The 26,479-nt window shown below is 41.5% G+C and overlaps 1 protein-coding gene across 4 annotated transcripts in view; it reads left to right on the top strand.

Moving 5' to 3' along the window:
- Positions 1–26,479, top strand: part of Crot (carnitine O-octanoyltransferase) — a 63,359-nt gene that overhangs the window by 1,834 nt on the left and 35,046 nt on the right. For 2 of the 4 annotated variants that reach the window (XM_063237113.1, XM_063237105.1), the window contains exon 2: positions 376–465. The exons of 1 other annotated variant lie outside the window; for it this stretch is intronic. The gene's annotated coding sequence lies outside the window, so the exon portion shown is untranslated. Of the gene's footprint in view, positions 1–289; positions 466–26,479 lie in introns of those variants that run through there. One more of the 4 variants, XM_063237134.1, reaches the window with a different exon arrangement.

The following is a 26,479-nucleotide window of genomic DNA, read 5'->3' as shown; positions in this document are numbered from 1 at the left end:
ATAGACAGTCTTAGAAATACAGCCTGTGGAGGTAGATGCTGTCAGAGACAAATGAAGGCAGTCTATTCTTTCAAGAAATGTACATGTGCCAGGCATAGTGACACATGCTGGTAATTCCAGCTACTCAAGAGGCTGAGGCAGGAGGACTGCAAGTTTGACAGTGGCCCTAGCAACTTAGCACGATCCTGTCTCAAGGTAAAAATTAAAAGGCCCTCAATGTAGCTTAGTGGTAGACACTTTGCATGTACACAGCCCTGGGTTCAGAGCCCAGTGCTGAGAAAAAGGAAAGAAAGTACATGCAGAAAGAAAGGTAAATCACAGGAGGGCAAAGCATGATTCACAAAAAGAGTTTGGGCTGTGTTTCACTATGTGCAGGACAAGACCAGTGTGGGCACACAGAAGAATCCAGCAAGGAAAGACATAGAGATTAAAGGTAAAGGGGACAAGAAGAGCAGTGGAGAGATGGTGAGTGAAGAATACATCGGTAACACTGGCGGAAAACGCACAGGATGCTCTTCTCCATGGGAGGCAAGAAGAAAACATGGAGGAATTCATGACTCCTGGTCTCTGTTTTCTGCAGAAAAACAATAATGCAATAGTGTGTGTGTGTGTGTGTGTGTGTGTGTGTGTGTGTACACAGATGGGAAAAGAGAAGAGGAGGGAGACTGACTATACAGAACTGACTTGTGACTCTGGAGGCCGAGGAAGCTTATAACCTCAGGATCCCCCTCTGGATGTGGAAGACACAGGGAGGCTGGTGGAGGAATTCTAGTCTGACCCCAGAGGTTGGAGCACCTGTGGAGCAGATGCTGTCCACTCCACACACCCAGCCTTGCCCAGGTCAAGGGGCCAGTTCCTTCCCCTGCCTTGTTCTCTTGCCCTTTTCTTGGCTGAGAAGTGCCAGTCAGAGGGAGAGTGTCTGCTTTTCTGAGCCCCCACTCAGATCTCACCTGGGCACCCCACAGACACACCAGGAGTAAGGTTTCATAGGAGCTAAGCAACACATAAATTTAACATAGATACACAAAACATGCAATTACCAAGATCTCTGTCTAGTGCCCTGCTGTGGGAGTGCCTGAAGTCAGAATAAGGAATTAATAAACTCAGTGGAGAAAGGCATTTTTGAGTGAAAGTTATAGAACAATGAATGGAAAAGGGACAGAGCAGCACAAGACTTTACAACTCACGTTCCCAGCCTGGAGAGGGTTGATGGGAGGCAGAGTAGTACACCTGCTTCCTGGAAGGATAGCCAGGGTTAGGGGCATAGAGCCCAGGTCTCTGCTACAGAGAAGAGATGGCAGGGTTTTAGGAAAGAGCTATATTTTAGGGGATGCTTTGGAAGTTAATTGAGAACACAAGAGGAACCTTTAAAATGAGATTCATAGAAAGGTTTCCAGGAACTGTGTGGGATATAAGCACATCCCTGTCTCCTTCTGTGGAAATGTGGGACCTGACAGGAAGTGCTGGGGGGGGCATTAAGAAAAAATACTTTTCCTTTTAACATTTTACATTAAATTGAGAAATAACTGTGTGTATATGAGTCCATGTGATGCTTTGCTATATATCTTTGTATTGTGAAATGACTGAATCAAATTCACATCGCAGTCTCCTCACACTCTTCATTGTGAGAATATTTCACATGGACTCTTTCAGCAAGTTTGAACTCTATAATACATGATTATCAACTGTCTCCACCTTGCTGTGCAACAGATCTCTGACCCCTTGCTAAGAGCACTTTGCAGCTTTACAGTGGCTCCAAATCCCCTACTCTCCCACTGCTCTCTCCTAGAGTTCCCATTTCACTCTTGGCTTCAAGAGTGGAGCAGGTTTAGAGTCGGTGTGAGAGTGAGATGTGCAGTATTCGCCTGTCTCGTCTGGCTTGTTTCTTCTAGCATGACATCCTCGGGACCATCTGTGTTGTTGTAAATGACAGAATATCCTCTTCACTTTAAAAACGGAAGAATACAGCACTGTGTCCATGCAGCACACTTTCCTTATCCGTGCATCTGCATGGATTGCTTTGCTTGGTTAGCGGTTGTGAACAGGGCTGCGTGGGTACAGAGGTACAGGTGGATGTCGCGTTTTGCGTGGGTACTCAGCAGTGCTGCCACGCTGTAGTTCCATGTTTGGAGGAATCGTCCCTCTGTTCTCTGCACAGCCTCAACAGTTTGTGTTCCCACCAGCGGTGAACGGACTGCTCCCTCCATACCTGCTAGCAGTGAGCTGTTGTTCTAGAACAGCCACCCTGAGGGGATGGGGTGATGATACCTCCTGGAGTTTTTGGCTGCATTTCCCTGGTGATCACCAGTGATGAGCATTATTTTTCATATTTCTTTTGGCTGCTTTCTCCTAGGAAATGTCTTTTCAGATCTTCACTCATATTAAAATCAGACTACTTTGGAGTTTTGTTTGATTGTTTCTTGCTGTTATAGAGTCTAAATGCCTTATATATTAAGAATTCTTTTTAATTTAGCTCCAAACATGGTACAGAGATATTTAGAGTTACTATGTGCTCTTGATGAATTAATTCCTTATTATGATGTAATGACCTTGTCTCTTTTTACAATTTTTTTAAAACTTAAAATCTGTTTTGTCTGATATAAATATGGTCATCCTTGACTGCTTTTAGGTTCCAAGTGCCTAAAATAGCTTTTCCTATCCCTAACCTTTGGCCACAAGGCAAAGTGAGTCTTTTTGCCACAGCAGCCCCAGAACATTTACTCTTGTGTGGTGGAATTTGCATCCTAGTTTGCATGACCAAAGTGCACATTTTTTATCAGTGCTACTGAACTTCATTGTCAATTTGCTCCTTTTATTTGGCAAAAGATTGGGAAAGTGAACAGAATTTTTCTTCCATTTAAAAGATTTTCCTCTGGACTCTGGATGTGTTTGAACAGCTTCTGACATGGCTGTGTGTGGGGAGTAGCTGAGCTGCAGATCAACCATGCCAGAGGCAAGCACGTGAAAAGCTGTTGGGCGTAGAGCGAGGCCAGGCCAGCAGGTGTCTGGTCTTGGTGCTCCTCCCTGTTACTATAACACAGACAGCTCTGAGAATGCTTCATTTTCACTGTTCTCAGCAAAACACCGAGACCTTGCATTTTCAGCCCCATCGCGTACTTTGCCCCTCTTTACTGTGTGTGAATAAATACACAGACCACGCTGGGCTGTCTCTGCCTCATCAGAGAGGTCAGGTCCCACCTTTCCTTTCAGTACGTGTCTAGTTTTTTCTTAATCTCCTGTCATTCCCTCTCAGAACCCTGCTGGCTACACAGGTTACAGCAGATGTGTACTGTGAGAGATAGAACTAATTTAATCTAAGTAAATAATCTTTTATTTGCAAAAAGAATATGAAGTAATAAAAAAATGAATTTGACAAATCAATTGCTGCTAAGATAAATTCTGAAGGTCTTCATGCTATTGTATGACTGGTGCCGCAAAGGAGACTCCCAAAGGCTCCGCTCTTATGTAAGAACAAAGGGGTCTTTATTGTTCCGTGTGCACGGGGTTCTCCAAACAGGTGGAAACGGAGAACCCCGAGTTGGGGCAAGGCTGGTGTTTTTAAGGGGGAAAAAACCACAATGTAAGCATTTTTTTACAGAAGCCAATCACAGCAGTTAGAGCGGGATAGTCAGCAGTTTACCTATTTGTGGTTGGTCAGCTCATAAGGGATGACCAGTGGGTCAGAGTTAATTAACTGTCTTTGTTTTGCACAACTTATCTTTAGGACACCTGGTTTCTGTACGGCTCGAGTTTGACATGTTTCTACAACCCTGATTAGCGTAATCGGCAGGCTCTATCTCTGAGTTTCCTGGCACCGCACAGCCTGAGCATATCACAGCTGCAGATATTTTCTTTGATCTTCTTGCAGGGCTGAGTTAGGACTGAGTCACGAGGCCCAGTGCTGTTTCTAGCTGAGAAACAGCATCTTGTTTTTAACCTTTAAATTTCTGGTCCTTCACTATGTATAACATACTAAGCTTTGTATCTTAATTTCTAGTGTGATATTAGAAATTACATAAAGAGAATGCTACTTTAAAAATAGTAGAAAAAAGAGCAGAGTGATAAAATGTAACACAAAAAGAAGAAACTGAAACATGGATGTTGAGGGATAATTAGAATACTACATAATGACTGTAAGTTCAAATCAGACATAGAAGCCTCCCACTGTATGTAAAAGAACTAAATGTTCCAGTTATTAAGACAGAAATCATTAAACTGAATCATAGAAACTCATTTGTGTAACTTTTATAAGAATCATATTAAAACATGTGCAAAAAGGTAGCAAACAGATAGAAAAATTATACTGCAGTAATAACTGACATACACTGGCTTAGCAATATTACTAGCAGTGAGAAAATAGATCCTAAGGTGAGAAGCAGGCTTTGGAAGGGTCACTTTGGCACTGAAATCAAGGCAGCTCCAACCTCTGCCCACCAGCAGAAACATCTAGAGACAACCACAGCAATCAGATTTAACCTTGTCAGAACTCCAGAAAACAGCAACCAAGAAAACATGAATAAAGAGAAAGCAGTTTAAAAGCAGCACGGAGGCCAGGGTTGTTCTGCTCGCCCTTACCTTCCCAACAAGGAGACAGCAGCCCAGCTCCCAGGTGCTGGCCTTAGCCCCTGATTCCGAGGGTACAGGGGGTCTCACTCCCAGTCCCTGCGAGCTGCTGAAGGACAGATGCAGTCGCTTTTGTCTGTTTTGCCTAGTTTGGAACACACCTGGCTAGAAAAACCGTAGACATTGCTCAAAAACATTAAATGACAGTCAAACAACCCCAAAGACTGTTGAGGCAACTCACACTGTGGGAGCAAAGGTCAGGGAGAGAATGTTTTTGGAAATTTTGGGCATTCAAAAGTACAAAGTATCCAGGAGTATTTAAAAAGCAACACACAGGCCCACAGGATTCATGTGCAGATAGACGTGAAAAGACCTCAGAGTTTCCCTTCGGGCTGCCCCAGGGCTCAGGGCATGCCTAGCCCAGCGCTGAGCCAGCGTCACAAGGCAGGGGTGCCAGGTCACAAGGGAGGAGGGCATTGCTGAGAGCCTGGCAGTCAGGATAGCGTGGGTCCAAACGTGAGCTGTGCACCAGGAACTGGACCACATGTCAGGGACCGGCCCTGACCAGGAGAAAAGTTAGGAAGGTCACTGCATAAGAAGACCATTACAAACTCAAAGATAAAAAGGAAATGCCAGAGTTACCACTTTATAATAAATAAAACAAGAAAATACTAAGTTCTCAACAAGTCCTCCTCATCTCGAAAGTCCAGTACCTGGGCTTCCTTGGGGCTGGTTTTTGTCAGTTTGTTTTGTTCATTTAAATGGGTTGTATTTTCCATGCAAAAATGGTATGCACTTGTGCTTTTTTTTTTTTTTTTTTTTTACTGTTGTTCATTTGTTTTGTAGCATGTTAGAGTGTTTGCCTAGCACTTGTGAGGCCCTGGGTTCAAACGCTAGCAACATGCATGCACGCACGTGCACGCAGGCACACACACACAACACATATAGAGTTGCCAAAAATGTATCCACACTTTGGCAGTAAATGTTTGTAAGGAGATGGCCACTAGTTTGAGCACTTTCTGTAGCTGTAGAGACCAAGGCAATTTATATTAATTTCCTGTTGTCTCATTAAATTTAGTATTAAAACATTTATACAAGTTTTCCTTTTTCTGATACATACATTTTTTTGGTAGATTCTGTATGATCTCTCTTACATGGTAGAGTGGCCTGCCCTGGAAGTCTTCATTACTGGGGAGACTGAGGTACAAAGCTCACAATTTCAAGGCCAGCCTGTGCAACTTAGCAAGACCTTGTCTCAAAATTTAGAAAAATTAAATCTTTTAAAAGGGCTGGCATGTAACCCAGTACAAGGCCCTGGGTTGATTCCTCAATACTGAAAACAAACAACTAATCCTTAAAATTCAGTAGTAAAAATGCCAGACAATATATCTAAGGCCAATAAACATTAAGATTTTTAACATCTTAATCATGAAGGAAACACCATAATTAGACCACTATATTCTATTTCATAACCAAAAATTAAAAGTTAATACCAAATGCTATAATGACACAGGAAAACCACACTTCTCACACATTTTTTTTTTTTTTTTTTTTAGAAAAGTAACATGGCAGAGCTCTAGAAAGTAATTGATGGTATTTTGGGGAAAACTAAACATATCCTTAGCAGACAGCTTGACAAGCACACTCAGCATCATCCCAGAGAAATCAAATCCTGTGCCTTTACAGAAATTTATACATGAATGTTAATATGTTTTACTTGTAAACATAAACAACCAAAATGCCTCTCAATAGATGAGCGGCTAAACAAACTGTGAGACCTGAAATCAAAAGCATGTTGGTGAGTAAAATAAGCCAGTTTCACTAGGTGCAGTAGCACACATTTGTAATCCTAGTTGCTGTGGAAGTTGAGGCAGGAGAATTGCAAGGTTAAGGCCAACCTGGGCAACATAGTGAGACTCTTTCCCTAAGGAAAAAAAAATCCTGTCTTTAAAAAAGTCAATTTCAAAGTGTCTTAAACTGTGTGATTCCATTTATGTGACATTTTTGAAACAACAGAGGAGCAACAGGTAGGTAGTTACCAGGACTAGAGATTGCAGATGGAGGAAGCAGAAGGGCCTGATGGCAGAAGGTTGCAGACAGCGGCTCCTGGAAGGGTGGAAGCGTCCTGCACTGTGGTTTCCTGGCTCATGGTTTCCCCAGAGGTCATCTCCCTGTCTCGATGTGATTCCTTGTAGTCCCCAGACAGACCGTTATGAGTCCACACACCACTGCACCGTGGTCCTTCCCGTCTGTCCCACCCCTCCTCTCCTTCGCCGCCACTTCTCTTTCTGTCTGCTCGTCGAGGTCCTGCTCAGATTCCCGGTTCTAGGCTAGCACTGATATTCTCTGTCACTTTCCCAGTGCATTCGATTTCATGGCGTAATGGGTACCATCATGGCATCTTCATATATGCATCTATCACACTTCAATCTGGGTCACCCAGTACCTCCCTCCTGTCTGCTGTCACTTTCATGTCACCTCTGTTTCCTATGCATAAAAGAACACACATGTAATGTGTCTGTGTCTTGCTGATTGTACATAACATATGGATCTTCAATTCTGCTTTCCTATAAATGACATGATTTCACTCCTCATTGTAGCCAAACAAATCTCCATTTTTTCTACCGTTTCTTTCTCCATTCATGTGCTGCATGGGCACAGGGGCTGGTTCGATAACTTGGCCATCTGAATGGTACTGCAGCAAACGTGGACAGTATGCTGACTTTAATTCCTTTGAGGGGGCACCTGGGGGTGAGGTATTTGGATCATGCTGTACTCTTTTGCTTTGCAGTGCATTTTTTGGGAGGTGTAGGAAGTCTGTCTTGTTACAGAGGTAGATTCCTGGTCCCACAGAGTCTGGGCACAGTAGGATCTGAACATTACACAAGCAGCCCAGGTGTTCTGAAGAAAACTGCAGCCCATGCTTCAAGACATGTTTAGGGTTAAATGAATGAGCATCAGAGGATCTGTGAAACTTCTGATTTTTTTTACATTTTGTGTGTTTATGTTCATTTTTTATTTTTCTAAGGGAGGTTTCCTAACTTTATACAGGAGCCTGTGACAGAATTTTTTAAAAAACAAAGCATTAAATTGTTAAATGGGGCTTTCAAATAAAAGAAACTTTCTTTGTTACTTGAGGACTAAAACACGAACTCAGTGCTGAGGTCTAGTACCTACATTTTGCTGTACAGGACACTTAGATATAATACACACACACAGATAATACCTTTCAAATTGTTTAGGGATGGTAGACACATGCACACTTCATTTCAATTTCTAGGATACCAAAGTTGTGCATTCTATTGCTGGAAAGGGTGGTCCTGAAATTCCACCTGCTATTTTCATGAGATCAGCAGCTAGAGGAACCTTGGTTATGGTCTCTTATCCATCATTTTCTGGCTCTCTAATTCTAAACGAGGCATTTACTATTTCTAGGCTTCTGATGTTTGACTTCTTGTAGGAACAGTGGCACCTAACCATTCTGATGGAACACAGGATTGTAAGATATGAGGCTCTCCAAATATAGGCATGGATACAGATAGATATACACAAACATGTATATATGCATAAAGTATGTACATAAAATGTACATGTACATAAAATATGTATTACGTATGTTGTCATTGGAAATGGAGAAGAGTGTAAAGAAATAAAAATATGCCTCCCAAAGACAACAGTTCTTATCCAGTGTCTTTTTGTTTATAAGCAAAAATTTAAGCAGCCCTCATTTTAGCTGGGCATTGTCTTAGGACATGCAATATGTGTCTGATAAAATGATACATAAGCAAGGTGCAATACATGCCTGTGGTCCTAGATACTTGGGAGACTAAGGCAGGAGGATGGCTTGGAACCTGGAAGCTGTAGGCCAACCTGTGCTACATAGTGAGACACTATTAAAAATAAAAAATAAAATAACATGATACACTCCCAAGTTTGAGTTTTATTTAAAAATAAATATTAGCTCAAAGGATAGCATTAAATTGAGGATTATATAAGTAATGAAAAAATGCATAAGCACAGTGTTTATATTTGTATAAATAAAACATCACAAGCACTCTACAACAGACACTTGGGCAGTGTATGATGTTTTTTATATTACGCACCTTTTATCACAAAATTTAAGAATACTATGCGGCTACCACCTCAGCATCGATACAGAAAACTGCAAAACTCAGAGCTGACTTCTTGATTTGTAATGTATCCAAGACAGTGCTGGGCAAAGAGCAGTGCTCCATAAATACGCATTTGTACAAAACTTGATCTCTTTGGCTACTCGCAAACAGCTTCTGTGAAACAAAGAAAAAGAGGCATACTCTGTACACATAAACTGTTGGAAAGCATTGAGGCTGAGTACATGTGCAGGCCTGTGGCGTGGCCCGGACGTGATTGAACTGAGAATGAGGAGACATCTCAGGGGGCAAGATAGGCCACAGCTGAAGCCACCTGGAGACTTTCTGTATAGTTCTCCTTAATTAGCATCATCAGTTGTGCTGAGGGGTCCTTGAACCCCTCCCACGATCCTACTCAGGTTTCCTGCGTTTTTCATTCAACACCTTGCTTGTTCTCATTAAACATCCACCTCCCAAGCTCAGTGGGCCTGCTGGCTAGTAGAGTTAGGAGCTTGCAGAGGGTTTTAGTCTTCCTCCAGAAGACTAAAGATTGTGCCGCTAGTCCCTTCCTTTGGGCCTTCACCATGCATCATTTGGGGCTGGGAGTGTCTAAGCACAGACCCCATCAACCAACACAGAATCCAAAGTATTCGGAACACTAAGAAGAAAACTGATTTCTGGTGGTGGAATTAAAAATCATGTTATGGAGCCTAGTGCCAGCTGCTAAACGCAGTTGCACAGGGTCTCAGGCTGAGGTGGCAGCCTGGTGCCAGCCTAATGGTGGTAGAAGGACAGGTTGGAGACAAGCCAGGGAGAGTTGCAGAGGCTGCAGAGGCAGGGCTGCTAGCAAGGAGATGGGTAGAGGGAAGAGGAACCCATAGGACAGATTATGGTAGAAATCTGCATTGGAAAGAGGGGAAAGTTGCTCCAGAGACAGCAGAGTCATTGTGTTTTCTGCTTGGTATGGGGGTGGTAAGTCAGACCTTCACTAAGACCCAGTCAATGCCCAGCAAGGGACTCACTGTGGCAGGCAGCTGGCTTTGGGACACATTGTAAAGCTCAAGGCTGTAGAGTATGAAAGGGTCGGGGAGAACAGAGTGACCATCTGTATCCAGGGAACCCCGAGGACGGTCTTTTTTGGAGCCACTGATGCTGAATACACATGCAGGACTGGTGTGGCCTGAGCAAGGCTGAACTGAGAACAAGGAGACACCTCAGGGGGCAAGATAGGCCACAGCTAAGGCCACCTGGAGACTTTCTGGATCGTTTTCCCTAATTAGCATCATCTGTTGCTCTGAGGAGTCCTTGAACCCCTCCCAAGATCCTGCTTAGGTTTTGTGTTTTCCACTCAATACCTTGATTGTTCTGATTAAATATGGGCCACCCAGCGTCAGTGGCTTGGCCGGCTATGAACTCTGCAGAGGATTTTAGTCCTCCTGGAGTCCTAAAGGTCATGTCACTTGTCTCATTCCTTTGAGCCTTTGCTGTGCACCCTCTTGGGGGATTGGGAATCTAGGCACAGACTTTAACAGACCTTGGTCTGTAATGCTAGTGCAGGAGCTTGTGTATGTTGGGGAGAAAAGATTTCTAGGTCTTCTCTGAGTGGCTGTCAGGCCTACTTGCCTTTGCCACACGTACTGTTCAGGACAGAGGAGTCCTTCTGTGAACTCTGGAGGCCTCCAGGGCTGCTCTGAAATCCAGTGAAATGGTGAATTATTGACTCAAGAATATTAAGATTTCACCTGCAGATTCTATTCAGAGAAGGACAGTCCTAAGGTCTGAATAGTTCTGTAGATCACGATTAAGTGTGGAGCCCAGGGAAAGCTCAGGGAGTAGCTTGGGGATTCTCAACACTGTATGAAATGTGTTTGTTGCAGTTAAAGGAAGACTAGAGTGTTGAAGCTAGCCACTGTGGTGAACACCATGGTGACAACTGTGAACTCATCCATGCTGGGAGCTGAGGCAGGAGGATCATAAGTTTGGCCAGACTCTTTAAGACTCAGTTTCAAAGTAAAATTTTTATAAATGCTGGGTTGTAGCTTAGTAATAAAGGCCTTGCCTAGCATGTGCAAGGCTGTGGGCTTAGTCCTTAGCACCACCCAAAAAAAGGTGAGTAAAAATTGTTGCACTAGTTTATGAACAATAAAATGAGACCATATCTTAAAACTTTTAAAATGATTTTAGTGTTTCAATGCTATTTTTATTGATCTAAGAGTACATTATTTGAAGTTTTACTGCAAAAATCTCATGAAATTATCAAATATCTGTTTTTCAGAGGAAAACTTTAAGAGCCTTTAATTTTTTTCTTATAGCTTGTAATGAATAAAGGGCTTCCTCCACGGCATTCTGGACCAAGTAATAAACATAAGCATTAAATATACAATGTTTGGATCATTACACTCACTCTCCTGCATATGGACAAAGGTACCCACCTTTCAGTGTCTGTGTTTTCCTGAAAAGTACTGATGACAGGGAGCCCATATCCCACCTGCCGAAAGATGGCTGCTAAGAAAGTGCCTGCCAAGGGCATGGCATCAGAGCTATCTCCTTGGGAACTCTACTGTGTCCTGTGAGTGGCTGTGTTTCCAGTCTCCAGTTGGTGACTATTGAGTGTGAGAGATTCAGGGGTGAGACCCACTCTCTTCCAGGGCAGCAGAGACAGTGCTTGGGGGCGTGGAACATTACTTCCATGCTGCCCTTCCCTAGGGAGAGGATCATCATGAACATGAGCACTGGGTGGGCGCCCTCTTTTTCTGTGCAATGCAGGACTGCAGGGCCTTGGGGTGTCCCTGCAGGCTGCAGATTCTCTCCCTCCATGGTGATGCATAGTGATGTTGTGTGGGTCTCTGCATGGCTCTCCCTCTGGTCCTGTCTGAAACGCTGGGAGCTTGCAGACCCTTCCACTGCCCAGCACTCTACAGAAGGGGTGGTGATCACAGAGCGAGGCAGGAACTTTGCATCTGGGCCTCAGAGCATGGAGTGCACCCTTACATTTCAAATGTGGAGTTGTATTTCCTGCTTTAAACTTTCGTGTTTGTTTCCCTGTCTCGGCTACCAGGCCTCTCATCAGTGATCCCACCTCTCCCCACTGTGTGCACACACCCAGCATGAACTCCAGCCCTGAGCTCATATGTTTACCTAGTAGTTTCACCACTGCCTTTGCTGCTCTCCTCCCCTCTGGGCATGTTGCTTTTAGCCCACCTGTTTCCAAGTTTCTCTGATATTGCAGCTTCTGGTCTCGCCTGTTTTGTAGTGCTGTGTTACAGGTATGCCAGGCCCATTAACCCCCCATCACTCTGGAAAAGACAAAGTACATCACATTGCCCATGCATAGACATTTATTTCTCTGCTTTTTAATTGCATACCTTTTTTCCTGTTTCTCAGTTTCTCCTTCTTTCTTGATCTTCTCTGATTACACAGGATTTGAAATGGCTTACAGCAAAAGCAATATAGACAGGATAAAGCACACTGTTCATGTGACATATTGTTGGCAGCTGTAGTTTAGAGGAAATTCAATAAGTTGCTTAAATCTCACTAGCAGTAAACAAGAGATAGACATTTCCCTGAACTCAAACATAAACCAAAGCTTTAATGAAAGCATCACAGTAGACATAGTAAGTGATGTAAGGGACAAGTTCTCAGCATTTTCATAGAGAAGACTCTCGAGTTCTGCGGGAATGAATTTGTCTCCACCCAAGGACTGGTCTCTTCACCACAGGGCAGGAACTCACAGATGAGAGGGAGAGAAAGAATTTTCCTACAGTAAGCCAAGGCTGACTGAAAGAGGGCATGCCTGCAATCCTAAACCATTAGCCAACACCCGCAAGCAGAAAGTACCAACTGGAAGTTCAAGGAGGTGTGCTTTCAACACAGACAGGTGGTCTACCTCATGGACACACACTCTGAGTTCTCTGAAGGTCTCCCCGTGTTCTGGGTTTGCAGATCGAAACAAACATTGCTGTGAGGAGGTCTGCTGACTGACTCTCTGGTTCGGATTTTCAGTGTCTCCCAGACACTTCCAGGGCGAAGAGGTGTTCTCCAGTGCAGTAATGCTCAGAGGTGGGGACTTTGGGGGTAACTAAGCCCCCATCATGGAATATTCTAGGGTATATGGATTCACAGCTTCATGGGGTACTGGCAAGCGGGGAGATTTAAGAAGAGGTGCCTAGGTGGAGGAAACATATTAGTGGGGATGTATGCCCTAGTAGTAAGTTTTGGCCCCTGCTGCCTCCTCTTGCAGTCTGTCCTTCCCTTTCCTCTTTCCCCGCTGTCACAAGGGGGCTGCTTCACTCCACTACCTGCTCCCTGCCACGAGGTGAACACGGAGCCCAGAACAGTGGGGCCAGCTGACAATGAGCCAGAGCTTCAGAAGCTGTGACCAAAGTAAAGTTTGCCTCTTTGTGCTGATTCTCTCAGCAACCCACTGCATAGCCCCCTCCCTCCACGTACACAGGCATGCACACATGCGCACAGCAGAAGGCTGACTCACAGGCCAATGTTGTCTTTTGTTCTTTTTTTCCTGACACAGCTGACTTCAGCAGGTGATACCTGAATCATTCAGGTGTGGCTTCTCTTCAGAATGTAGAATGCTGGGCAAAGGTGAGGAAAAGGTAAAGTTCCCAATGACAGGTTAACCTGATAGGCTTCACAAGGACCACAGCAGATTAACAGGAGAGTAACATGTCAACCCACAGGCAGGAAATTCACAGTACAGAAACTGCACAAATTCCCGGCCTCTCGGTAGGACCAGATGGGCGAGTTCAAAAGTCTTCACATCACCAAGAGGCATGGACCCTTGGACAGGAGGGCGGTGAGACGAGCTGTGGAGGGACAAGGCATCTCAGCATCCCCTGGTGGAGTCTCCAAGGTCATCTGTCAGAGGTGGCTTCGGAGCCAGTTAAAACTCTGGCTGGCAGGGTGCTCTGGACACAGAAACCTTGCATTTCTTTATTCTCTGTGATTAATTGTTCCTGGCTAATGAGCTTTCTTTTTTTAAAATTTTATTTAGAGAAAGACTAAGCAAAACAGAAAATAGGTAGAAATAATACATACATTCATAGAAAAAAATAAACAGTAAGAAATCACTAGTTAATGTTTACATATTGTTGTTTTACAAATAGTTGTTCAAGGTACAAGAGTGGAATATGTAAAGTGGGAATTCAAACAGCTAGACTGCAAACAGTTCTGTTGAACTGTCCAAAAACTTAGTAACATGGTTGTCAATCCTATACACTTAAATATACATGCAATTATCCATATCTTCATTTATGTTTAGGTTAAACAAACTAAAGCAGGTTAAAATCATTCTGAACAAAGATAATAGTATTGCTGGATTTCACATCATGACACTCTGTGATCAGCACTGGGTACTATAGTGCCTTTTTAAAAAATTTAATTTAAAGAAAGACTAAAAACAAAATGGGTAGAAATAATACATAATTTCAAAGAAAAAATAAACAGTAAGAAATCACTAGTTGATGATTACAGATTGTCTTCTTACAAATAGTTATTCAAGATACTAAAGTGGAGCATATGAAGTGGGGATTCAAACAGTGAGATTGCAACCAGTTCTGTTCAGCTATCCAACAAAAACTTAGTAACATGGTTGTCAATCCTATACACTTAAAACATACATGCAGTTATCCATATCTTCAATTATGTTGACATTGAATAAACCCAAGCAGGCTAATATCATTCTGAACAAAGAATAACACTATTGCTGGGTTTCACATTTTGACAATCCTGGATCAGCACTGAGTATTTTAGTGTCTCTTTTTCTTCAAAGTATCCGTTCATTTCATCATGTCTCATAAGATCTGTTCTCATAAACTGTTTACAGATTCTACACATGCATGAGTCTTAATATGTATTTCTATCCTTTCTATATTAGAGGGAGAAACAAAACAAAACATGGCAAAACAAAACATATTCCTATAAACACATGAAACAAAATAAACATATAAGACCGTTGTACAAAGAGTTCTACCATGGTTCCTGTGTTGTCTCTTGTTATCTCCAATAGAATTGTCTATATCATCAGACATAGTATAATTGAATATATCAGTACATAACAGTATTAATAAAAACACAACTTTGTATATAGTATAGAACTTCAAAAACCGGCAGTTATCAAACCAGAATGTGTATCGTAGAGTCTTGTTATCTTCAGTGTAGTTGCTTATACTCTCAGACTTGATACTATCAATCATATCAGTTTTGAATAAAATCTTCTCTGCCTTATTTCTGTTATGCTCTTGTTTACCATCAGTTGTTTGCTTATTTGCTTTATTCTGTTTCCTGCTCCATTCATTGAGGCCTCTCTGTCACTGTTCCTGGAATCCTAGTACTTTTCTCTCTCTCTAGAATGCCCTGCATAGTATTCTTTGTAGACTTGGATTGGTGGTTGCGAATTTCCCAAGTTCCTCTTTGTCTTGGCAGCATCTTTTTCCTCCATTAATTTCTAGAGACAGTTTAGCAGGGTATCAATCTGGGTTGGAGGTTATTTTCTTTCAGAGCTTAGAATATTTTGCTCCAGGTTCTTCTTGACTTGATGGTTTGTCAAGAAGTCTGCCATTATTCTGATGGGCATTCCTCTATAGGTTATCTGTTTCTTGTCTCTAACACTTTTTAATATTTTGTTCTTATATTGAATTTCTGGGATCTTGATTATTATATGCTTGGGTGTAGCTCTGTTTTGGTTGTAGGTGGCTGGAGTTCTGTATGCCTCATATATCAGAATATAATTTCCTTTTTCTATGTTTGGGAAGTTTTCCTTAATTATTTCTATGAATAACTTTTGTAGTTCCTTTGTTTGTACCCCAGCTTCTTCATTCACATTCTTTATTCTCAAGTTATAGATCCTTTTGTCATCTTATAGCCTTTATATTATTACTGTTTGTTTCCTTGTTATTTTTAAAAAGTTTTCCCTTTCATACTCCCACATTGCAAAATTGTCCTCCAGTTTGGATAATCTATCCTTAGTTTCTTTCAAGCTGATTTGACATCTTTCCATAGAGTTTTTAATTTCCTGGTGATCTCTTTGAATCTGCTTCATATATTCTATTTTTTTTGTATTCTTCATCAAATGGTTTTCTCCTTTGTTTGAGTTCCTCCCTTCTTCCATCTGTGTCTGCTTGAGGGGTGCTTAGCATCTCTTTAATTAATTTTCTTGTATCTTGCTTTATTTGGCTAAATATTTCACTTTTGAACTCATCTATGAGGTCCCGAATATATCTCTTTATGTCCACTGGCGCTGTGTCTGATATTGAACGTTTTCTGTTCTCGTTTTCCTTTGTATTTACCTGTCCTGGGTCAATGTTCTCAGGGTTGGGACCTGGGGACCTTTTGTTGTTGCTTCCTCTTCCCATCTTTTTCGCTTCTTCCAGGAGGCCCCAGTTTCTTTCTTTGTTGGTTACAATTCTTCTGAAGTGCATTGGCTAGATGACCCTTCCCACTGCAGTGTGCTAATGAGTTGCAGACAGGGACAATGTATGCTGGGCCCCCCACTCCGGATCAGTCAAGTGCTGTGGCCTGTACTATATTACTTTGCATCACCTCTCCTCAGGGTTGGTGGTGTCAGGGTGTCAGGTGTCAGTACACATCAAAGTGGTGTCAGGGGCAGGGGCAACTGGTGGGCACCCAGTCACTCCCGGTCCCTGGTGACAGGTCTGGCCGGCAGCCCGGAGGCACTGCAGGCAGTGGCTGGAGTGCAGGGGCATGGGAATCAGTCAAGTTGCTGTGACGTGCACTGCATTTCTTTGCCGTCTAACGAGATTTCATAACAACAGCATCCCTCTGTGGTGAGAGACTCAGAGAACAGTCCTCTTGGCACTTTGACAGAAAAAGAGGATGAATGGCCAGGACAGTGTGTGGGCTGCTGGGATGTATTCCTCAGCTGCTGTATTCTGGTACTGTTTGCAAGCCCTAATGACAGACCCCAGATTTCATACAGCTTTAAGAAAAAGGATCTCCCACATAAACAGAAGGCAAAAATATTAATATAAACCAGTGAATCAACTCCTTAGCACCAGAGAAAACAAGCAAACCACTAGCAAAGATGGTAGTTTTAAAATCTTCTGCAGTCTTTGTGGAACATTACACATTTGGTAGGAGCTGGATACATATTTGGTAGCTCACAGTGATATTTTAAAACTAGTGAAGGAAATCTGCAGTGCCATTCTGTTAGGAGCATCAACATGATCATAGAGAACTAGGGAAGTAGAGGAACCCAGCTCCTGAAATTAAAATAGTTGCAATCATTGGTAAGGTACAGTGTTTATTTCCTCTGCACTGAAATTTTCAGTGTGAGGAATGTAGCTCACACATGTGAAGTTTAATCCCCACCAAAACAGACACATGGAAGAAGACAAAATTATCTTGTCATTCAAAATAAATATTGGTGGTGTTGAATTACAATAGATTTAAAGACTCATCTTGCCTTTGCAGAGAGTCAGAGTTTGGGCCAAAAGGTCAGGCAACAGGACTGAATCACTTCCTTTAGACTACGATTTCTAAGCTAGCACTGCTTATGTTTGGGGCCAGATAATTCTTCCTTGTGGGATGCTGTCCTGGGTAATTCTTGGTTTTAGCCGGGGTGCCAGCAGTTTGTCTCATAGTCCTGATAATCAGCAATGATCCCAGTCACAGTCAGATGTCCTGACAGCTGTCCCCCTTAGGGCAGAATCTCATGGGATGTGAGACGGTGCTTTTCAGTCCATAACCTGTTGCCCCTTGAAGGTGGATCCATGTCTTTTTCCCTGTTCTTCCTGTTAACAATATTTGGGTGCCTCTCCCCTTTAGCTCTTCTTTTTTTTAAATTTTATTTAAGGAGAAAAAGAAAAAAAAAGCAGAGAAAGGGTACAAGTTATACAGATTTACAGAAAAAAATAAACAGTAGGAAATCACTAGCTAATGGGTTACATTTTGTCATCTCAGAAACAATTGTTCAAGTTACAAAATTAAAGCTTATAAAGTGGACATTCCAACAGTGAGACTGCAAACAGTTCTGTTCAATGATCCAACAAAACTCAGTAATATCATTATCTATCTTATACACTTAAATATACATGCAGTTATATTGTTTAGAGCACTTTCTTTTCCTCTCTTTTGTACAATGACAATTACACATTTTGGGTTTTGTTGCTCCCACAGTTCTTATTACTTTTTTGGAAGAGAGTAGAACCAAATGTGACATAACAGAACAGTCAGTCAAATCAAAAGGGTGGACATAATAGATAATGTAAAAGCATAATACTAGGTGATCAACAATGGTTACCATAATGCCTCCCACTATCTCTAATAGAATTGCCTATATCATTAGTTATAATAAAATTGAACAAAACAGTAAAGAACAAAACCAACAAAACCAAAACACTGGAGACATTATAGGTCTTCAAAAGTAGATAATAGTCAACCAGAATGGGCATCATAATGAATCCCACTATCTTCACAGCTGTTGTCTAAACTTTCGAACCTGGTACTATCAAGCAAAACAGAATAGAGGAACATCAGTCAAAACAAGATGGTGAGAGCAATACAGGGCTTTAAATCAAGATAATGGAAAGTCAAAGTGGGTTACTATAATATATCCTGCTATTTTTAATTTATTTTTCCCTTAATTAAAAGGATAAAAAAGTAAATAATAAAATGGAGATTGAGATAAAAGAGGGCATAACAGCAAATCAGTGCAGATCAAAACATAACCATTTAAACAAAATAGTTTCACCACAAGATTATCCCCGACATAAAAGTAGTTAGCATATTGTCTCTTTCCTTGAAATCTTTGAGCATAACTTCATATACTGTAGCATCAAATATATCAAAACAATGTAAAACCATTCAAGAGAATGACAGTATTACAGGGTATTTAGAATCAACTAACAGAAAATAAACCATGGTTTCTGTATAATCTCCTTGTGTATAAAAGGTTTTGCTTATACTATCATATATAATAAAATCCAATAAGATACCACCTGTTTAGACCAATAGAGACAGAAGCACAAAAGCTTGATGAGACTTCAAAACAAGATGATACTAAATCAGTATTATCTCTTAAGACGTCATTTTCTCCAAAATAGCTGTTCCTATCATCCAATCTTCTCTGCCTCATTTCTGTTGAGCTCTTTTTTCTGTCATTAGTTGTCAGTTTGTCTTCTTCATTTTGTTTTCTGCTCCATTGATTGTGGCCTCTCTGCCGCTACTTCTGGATTCTTCGTATTTTTCTTTTTTAGAATATCTTTCAGTATTCTCTGTAGAGTTGAATTGGTGGTTGCATATTCCCCTAGTTCCTCTTTATCCTGGAAGCACCTTGTTTTTCCATCAATTTCCAGGGATAGTTGTGCAGGATATATCAATCTTGGCTGGAGATTATTATCTTTCAAAGCTTGAATTATTTCCCCCCACGCTCTTCGTGATTTGATGGTTTGTGCCGAGAAGTCTGCTGTAATTCTGATGGGTGTTCCCTTGTAAGTGATCTGTTTCTTGTCTCTGATGGCTTTTAGTATTCTGTTCTTGTATTGGATTTCTGGAATTTTAATTATTATATGCCTGGGTGTTGCTCTGTTTGGGTTGTAGGTGGCTGGGGTCCTGTATGCTTCATACAACTGAGTATCTTTACCTTTTGCTAAATTAGGAAAATTCTCCTGGATTATTTCTGTGAGTAGCTTTTGTAGTTCATTTGTTTGTGTCCCTACTTCTTCTTTTATGTTCTTAATTCTTAAGTTATAGACCCTCTTATCATCTTCTAGTCTTCGTATTATTGATGTTTATTTCTTTGTTATTTTTAAGTTTTTCATTTCATGCTCCCATATTACAAATCTGCCCTCCAGTTCAGATAATCTGTCCTTAGTTTCTTTCAAGCTGTTATGCTAGTTTTTGATAGACTTTTTTAGTTTCCTGGTATTCTCTTTGAACCTGCTTCACATATTCTATGCTTTCTCTATTTTCTCCATTAAACAATTCTCCCCTCTTTTTCTGTTCTTCCATTCCACCATCTGTTTTTTCTTGGGTGGTGCTTAGCATTTCTCTAACTATTCTGCTTATGTCTAGCTTCAGATCATTAATAACTTCATTCCTGAACTTGTCTATGAGGCTCTCGAGATAGCGCTTTATGTCTATTGGTGCTGTGTCTGCTGTTGCCTCTTTCTCAGGATTGGGGGCCGAGGACCCTTTTTTGTTGCTGCCTCTTTCCATATTCTTTGTTCCTTATATATGCAAGCGTATATAGGAGGCCCAGCTTTCTTCCCTGTCAGTCACAGTCTGAATTGCGCCGGCTAGGTGTTCCCGCCCACTGCAGCACACCAGGAAGTTGCAGACCAGGCAGCCTATGCGGGGCCCACCCCTCCAGGTCACCTTCAGGAGCTGGGACCTGGGCTGTGCTAGCTTACTGGGTGTCAGCCAGCAGCGTCACGTGGGCTAGGCACTGCTCACCAATCCCGCTTGAGAGGGGGATTGGTGACTGAAGTCACTCAAGCGCCCTGTTCCCGCAAGTCTGCCCGGTCCCAGAATGTCCTCTGTTGGAATCTCCTAGACCGTGGAAGAGTCCCAGTTTTCCCTCACTCACTGGAGGTGGATGCACGCCTCCCCGCCCATCCCACTCTCAACTCCGTTCACGGATTCCTGTTCTCAGAGCTTCCGCACGTCTCTCTCCCTGACGAACTGATGGAGACGCAGCAGCAGTGGCGGGAAACCCAAATCGTGGCTTCCAATGGCGCGGGCTCTAGCTTCCACGCTGAGGCTTTATCTGTTCCTGTTATAGCACCAGGATTGCATTCCCAGTTGGTTTCTCTCAGCCTAGTTTGTTCTTGGGTCACCGGGGCATATCTCCTCTTGCTTATGATTCCTTACTCAGCACCATTCCTGAATTCTAAGCTGGGTGTTTCAGAGAGCCTCCGTAGCTGCTGCTATCTGTCCGCCATGTTCTCCCAGAAGTCCCTTCAGCTCTTCTTGACCACAAGAATCAAGTGTGTTGTGAGGGCAGGGGGCCCATGAGATTTCCCAGGACAAGATCTCATCCTAAGAGGAAATATGCTAAAACTTGAGGAAGAAATCTTCCAAAACTGCCTCACGGGTGACCCAATGTACAGTCTCTGGCTCCTCCCCACCCCGTGGTGCCGTGAGAGCCATTCCCGTTCTTGTGTGAGCAGGTCAGTCTGATCTCGGTCAGCTGTGTCCCCTTAAGCTCTTCTCCTTCTCAAGATGAAGCCACTTCCCTTGCTCTTCCTGGATTAAAAATTTGCCTGAGAGTTCATGCTGCTGCATCAGTTTTAATTTTCACCATCAGTGATGCCAGTGCCCTTGCGTGTCCCAAGCATCTCACATCAGTACACATCAGAACTAGGCAAGCTGCTTCCAGCTGGCTCTCAGTTACTACATGAGTCTGTATGCTGCACCACTGTCCTACTGTCTCTTTATGTAAAATTTCAATTCCTTTTGAAAATTTAAGTTTATCCTAGCTGAACTTAAAAAGCTGCTTTAACACTTTCACAGAATTCTTTGTTTTATTTACTCCTCACACTGCACTTTTTTTTTAAGCTTTGAGAGTGAACCATTGAAACTAGACCTTTGCATAACCTGGGCAGACACTCTACCACTGAGCTACATCCTTATTCCTCTTGAGGAATTCTTTATTCTGTGGAGTTTCTTAGGATCACTGTGTTTTCCTTGTAGTCTCATTTGAGTTTTCTTTTAAACTCCAGATTTGCACATTTATTGAACATGCTCTCCAAAAACTTCATGACCAGTTGATAGCAGCAGACAGCATGGAGCTGTGGCTGAGAAGTCTGGATACACCTACTGAGTTTCCTCATGGTAGTTGATGTGATCAGAAGTAAGAACAACAATAAAACAGAGGTGGTTTTAGAGGTCTATGAATTCAGAGAAAAATGTAAAGGAACTGTTTTGGTTCTCTCATTGCTGGGACAAAATACTCAACACTCCAAATGAAGGAAAGAAAGGTTTATTTAGCTCACTATTTGTGGATGTTTTAGTAAGTAGTCAACTGGCTCCAAGACAGGGTGGCATGGCATAGGGGTAACACTTCAACTCAGCAGCCAGCAAAAGCAGCCAGAGCAAAAGAGGCGAAGAGCAAGTCTTTTTCCCTTATATTGATGAACACCCCCCCCCCCCACTCAGGGCAGATGTAGTACAAAATCTCTGTGCTTTCCTCTGGCGCAGGATGAGGATATTAAAAAATAAGGGTCCTGACTCCCTGCTGAGTCTCTTAGTTAAACTTCTAAACTTCTCAAATTGACATAATTATATCAACCATATCTCAAATTGACACAATGCTATCAACCATAACAGGAACTCACACCCATGAGAATTAAAACAAGAACATTTAAAAATATTTCATGTACAGAACTGAAGTAAATGCTATGCAGGAATGTCACATAAGGGAAATAAGTTTATGGAAAATTTCAACAGGACATACAGCTCCACACAGGTGCTAATGAAAAATAAAGCTGTCCTGGGTAGAGATGTGGCTCAGGGGCTGAATACATGCTTTCCTTGTGGGTAGCCCTGGGTCCATTACTCACTACCAAAGGGAGGAGAACAAAGGAAAAGCAGAAACTGCCTCTTCAAAGAATCACAGTAATTGTGCCAATTAGCTTTCTGTTACTGTGACAAAATACTGGAGAAAATTGGCTTAAGGAGTAAGGAAGCACTTTGGCTCATGGTTTCATTATTTTTGAGCTTGTGCTGAACAGGACATCATGGCAGCAGGGCTCAGCAGAGCAAGGCTTCTCATTTTAGTGCAGCCAGGAAGCAGTGAGAAAAGTGAGGGGCTGGTGGTAAGATCCTTCCTCCACCACCTCCCAAAACTGCCTTGTGAAGCCAGTAGGTTAACCAGTCACTTCCCAAAAGACCTGCCTGCTGCTGAAAATCACTGCTTTGGGGACCAAAGCTCCAACACATGAACCTAACCTATAACAGTAGCCTTAAGGTTAGTGTTAGAAAAATAGCCAGAAAAGGGAATTTGAAAAGGAATTATGTTCAATGTCACTAAAATTGGTATCTTATTTGTATATTGTATGTAATCCAAGTTCCTAATAAATTAATACATTTTTTAAATGAACTTGACATGGTAGCAAAAGGATTCTATTATGAGGTGGAAAGACTGGATTCTAGAGCCTGGTCTTTGCAACAGAAATGAAAATCCTTCAACTTCTTGATATTAATAACTGGACAAAGCATTGAATTATGCTTATGTACCTTTGTCTCATAGCACAATTATTATCAAGAATGAAACTATAAATGATGTGACTATGACACATCATTTGAAACTATGACAACTTTCTATCTCCATGATGTTACAGAGGGCACATGCAACATTTCAGATCCTCATGTAGACATCCAGTATCCTAGCATGCACTAAAGGAGGCACAAATTCCTAAAGGTGCCATGATAGAACACAAGTGACACGGTATGAATGTGTCCCCTCAAACTTCATGCATCATTCAAGTTATCTCTAAAGGCAGGAGATTCATCAAAGGGATGGCAGCTCATCAAGTGAGTGACTGTCAGAGGCAGCTCTTTCCAGCCAGTTTGCTCTGCCTCCCTTGTGATGCTGGGCTCTGTGTTGGGACTGCTGTATCCCTACCAGCAAGGAGCCTCTCACCTGAACTAGCTCCTCATCTTTGGACTTCCCAGGCTCCAGAATTGTAATAAATTTATAATAAATTTATTTTCTTTATAAACCATTCAGTCTGCAGTATTCAGTTAACAGAAAATGAAGCAAGACAAACATGGTATCTTCTGTATAAAGCCATGAAGGAGTTACTTTGGCTTATGACATCATTTCTGACAATGTAAGGACGGAACAAAAAGCAAAGTGATGATTAAATACCCAGATATACTAAATAATGCAGCAGCCTCAGTATACTTCAAAGAAAATGTATATGCACTTTAATAGGCAAAATATATTAGGCATATATGAAATTATGAGGCACGGAGTAAAATATAGTGGAAAAATAAGAAAAAAATTCACTGGCTGAAAATGTAGCTCAATGGTAGAATTTGCTTAAGGTGCAGGAGGCCCTGAGTTTAGTCCCTGACACCCCCACACCAACTGGCTCCACTAGAAAAGCAACAAATTGTAAGTCATTCTTAAAATTAACGTTTTCATGAAAGCTGATTAATAAACTGGAAATGTTTTAGTGCTACAACAATTTTAAGCACACATAAAAATTGAAAAATATTACTAAACATTTTAAAAGGTAGGTTCAAGGTAGGATTATGAGTAGATGCCTAGATGTGGTCCTGGCTTCAGGGAAGCTGAGGAAGAATCTTGTGAGGTTGTAAGTTTGAGTGCAGCCTGTACAACAATCGGTTGAGATGCTGATTTAGTAAAACAACAAAAGGCGGGTGCAAACATTGGCAAGGAAGATCAGCTGGAATCATTTACTGGGATCATTTTCAAACTTGCACTCATGATCATATCTGCCTATGAACATATAGCCTGTTGATTTGGCCTCACTGATGCTTTATTAGAGGACTGACCATAACCCTCTTTCTGGGGTGCAGGGATGAAATGGGGTACTCTGGAATACAATCAATTGCACCTAAAGTTATGCAAATGGATTTATTCAGAGGGTTCACGGGATCAGAGATGGGAGTGTCTATAGTGGCCTTCTGTGCATTGGAGAGACTGAGGATGCAGAGCTGCTCAGTCCAAGAGGGATCAAGGATGCAGCCCCAAAGGCCTAGAAGCTCCCTGGAGAGTCCCTGGTGTAAGTCTGTGTTGTTAAGCTGAACAGGGCAGAGTCAGATGTCCACAGGCCACAGCAGAAAAAGTCACACCCGCACAAACAAGATGAAGTTTTTTCACCAGGCCAACCTCCTTCTTCCCTTTGATTCCATTCATGCTGCAAGCCTATTGGTTGGTGACACCCATACTCAAGATGGAATTCCCCCACTCAGTTTGCTAGCCTACCTGCCAATCACCTTTGGAAACACCTCCAAGCACACCCAGACCTGTGTTCATTAATCTGCTAGGCATCTCTTAATCCACTGAAGTTGATATGTGGTGGTAATTTGGTTTATGAACTTAATTTGTTTTATGATTTTGGGGAAGATTGTCTGCATTTGTGTTTGTGGCCAGATTCGGAAATTATGAATGGAAGCATGATTTTGCTTAATGCTTCTTGTGAAAGGAATTGTTTGCAAACAGAAGGGTTTGTACTATACTTCAATTAATGGTCACGGTGGGGGATATATAATGGTAATTTAAAATAAACTGAGTGGGGCTGGGAATTTAGCTCAGCGGCACAGGTGCCTGCCTTACAAGCAGGCAGTCGTGAGTTTGATCCCTGGTACTAATAAAAAAAAATAAACTGAATAAAACTAGTTTCCTTTTGAGGGTATAATTTCCTTTATTTTCTTGGATAACTACATATTATACTGAAAAAGTCCTTGAATACCATTATAAGGCACATCATACAATATGTAGATTATAAACCTAGAGCTATTAATGTGCACATTGAACTTTACACTTTTGGACATGTTTTTAAGTCTCACAATAACAGTGTAAATGAAGATACTGCTGGGAGACATGGGAAATAAAAAAAGAGCACTGATATTTCCAGTTCACTAAGTAAATTAGATTGCTTTCATACAGCATAATGTACATTAAAAGCCAGTATTTATGCACTAAGTAGAAAATAAACCTTGTGTCTATAGTTATGATGTAAGATGATATGTCCCTAGAAAAGCAAGGGATGCACAATAATGAAAACAATTTTGGAAAAGAAAAACAAATCTGGAAGGCTCAAAACTAAAAACCTGCAATTATCAAGACAGCGTGGTGCTGGTCTGGAGAGACATGAAGGAAAATAAAACTCAAAGTTCAGAAATAAACAATAAATATATAAAAGTATCAATATAGAACATTGATATTTGACAAAGGGACTGCTAATAGGTATGTTTCTTTTGGGAATGGCAAAGTGGTCTAAATTAGATCATAGTGATTGCATAGTTATGAATCTAATAAAAACGACTTATACTACATACTAAATTGTTAAACTGTACTACAAATTATATTTATACATTTTAAAAATTCATTTTTTTTATCTTTTTGAGACAGGGTCTCGCTATGCAGTTCAGCTGGCCTTGAGCTCACTTTGTAGCTGAGGCTAGTCCCAAACTTGAAACAGTCCTCCTGCCTCAGTCTCCTGAGTGCTGAGGTTACAGGCATGTGCCAGTATGTGCAGCTTATACTACATTTTAAAAAGGGTGAACTTTTTGGTATGTAAATTATATCTCAATAAACCTATTAAACTTTTTTAAATGTTATGTTCTGTTTAACAATTTTTCAGAGATGAAAAAACATTATGTTTCTTAACTTTTCCTTGAAAATTTTGGGGGTGAACTGTCATTACAATAAACATCATCAATGGCAATTTAGAGCCATCATTAATGCTGAGTCTCTTTGCGTTAATTGCTGTTCATCTGCTCCTGGTAGTGGAATTAAAATTTTCTGGGGGCCCCAGAGATAGTGAAGTTAATTTTTTTTTTTTTTTTGTCTTTTTCGTTTTTATTGGTACCAGGGATCAAACTCACGACTGCCTGCTTGCAAGGCAGGTGCTTATGCCGTTGAGCTAAATTCCCAGCCCCATGAAGTTAATTTTTAATACTGAGTTTATCTCTTTCCATCCAGCATACTTTAGTCTGTGGTTGGCTGCTTTCCAAAATGACGCTCTACTGTCCACCTCCCGTTAAAAATAAGAAAGAGCACATAATTATTTCAACATGTTCATTTTATACATCAGGATAAATCTAGGTTGGAGATGTATCTCAAAGATTAAGGCTAC

The sequence above is a fragment of the Cavia porcellus genome, unplaced genomic scaffold, assembly GCF_034190915.1.
Source record: "Cavia porcellus strain 051 isolate PalLab524CR breed Dunkin Hartley unplaced genomic scaffold, mCavPor4.1 scaffold_2, whole genome shotgun sequence".
In the NCBI taxonomy this organism is placed as follows: domain Eukaryota; kingdom Metazoa; phylum Chordata; class Mammalia; order Rodentia; family Caviidae; genus Cavia; species Cavia porcellus.
This window is presented reverse-complemented; position numbering and strand designations above follow the sequence as displayed.